This window comes from Sesamum indicum, unplaced genomic scaffold (assembly GCF_000512975.1).
Source record: "Sesamum indicum cultivar Zhongzhi No. 13 unplaced genomic scaffold, S_indicum_v1.0 C03603, whole genome shotgun sequence".
In the NCBI taxonomy this organism is placed as follows: Eukaryota; Viridiplantae; Streptophyta; class Magnoliopsida; order Lamiales; family Pedaliaceae; genus Sesamum; species Sesamum indicum.
Window position 1 is genome coordinate 1 of NW_011631497.1, and position 500 is coordinate 500.

A 500-nucleotide genomic window follows, 5' to 3' on the forward strand; every position below is an offset into this window, starting at 1 on the left:
ATACACAATACCTTATCATGGTGAGCCAATTTGTCATGCAGAATACACCATACAACCTGAAACTACACGAGCTGATGCAGGTTTGTATAGATGCTTGTTCTTTCCTAGTGAGCTCTGTATTGGTTATCGTTCGGCATCTACACTAATCCATTCGGTGTGCTGGTTAAATTACTTGCATTGCATTTGTTTTCATATCCAGATAGATGCAAGAATGCCAGAGCGAGGGCGTCTTAAGCTACGTGTCAGGAATTTGAATTCCAAGTCAGAACTACTTGGTATTGGTCCATTAGCTCACCTGCTGTCATCATCAGGCAATTAATTGCAGGTGATGTTCCTTCGAGTCTACTTTCTCTGCTCATTCAAAAGTTTTCATGGATACACAATACCTTATCATGGTGAGCCAATTTGTCATGCAGAATACACTATAGCACCTGAAACAACACCAGCTGATGCAGGTTTGTATAGATGCTTGTTCTAGCAGTATATTGGTTATCGTTCGG

At 41.0% G+C, this 500-nt stretch overlaps 1 long non-coding RNA gene across 1 annotated transcript; it reads left to right on the forward strand.

Annotated features, from left to right (window-relative positions):
- The first annotated feature begins 16 nt into the window (after positions 1 to 16).
- On the forward strand, positions 17 to 491 carry LOC105155338. Its single transcript, XR_847296.2, has 3 exons — positions 17 to 80; positions 200 to 325; positions 417 to 491. It is a non-coding gene; the product is annotated as an uncharacterized LOC105155338 (long non-coding RNA).
- The last annotated feature ends 9 nt before the right edge of the window (positions 492 to 500 follow it).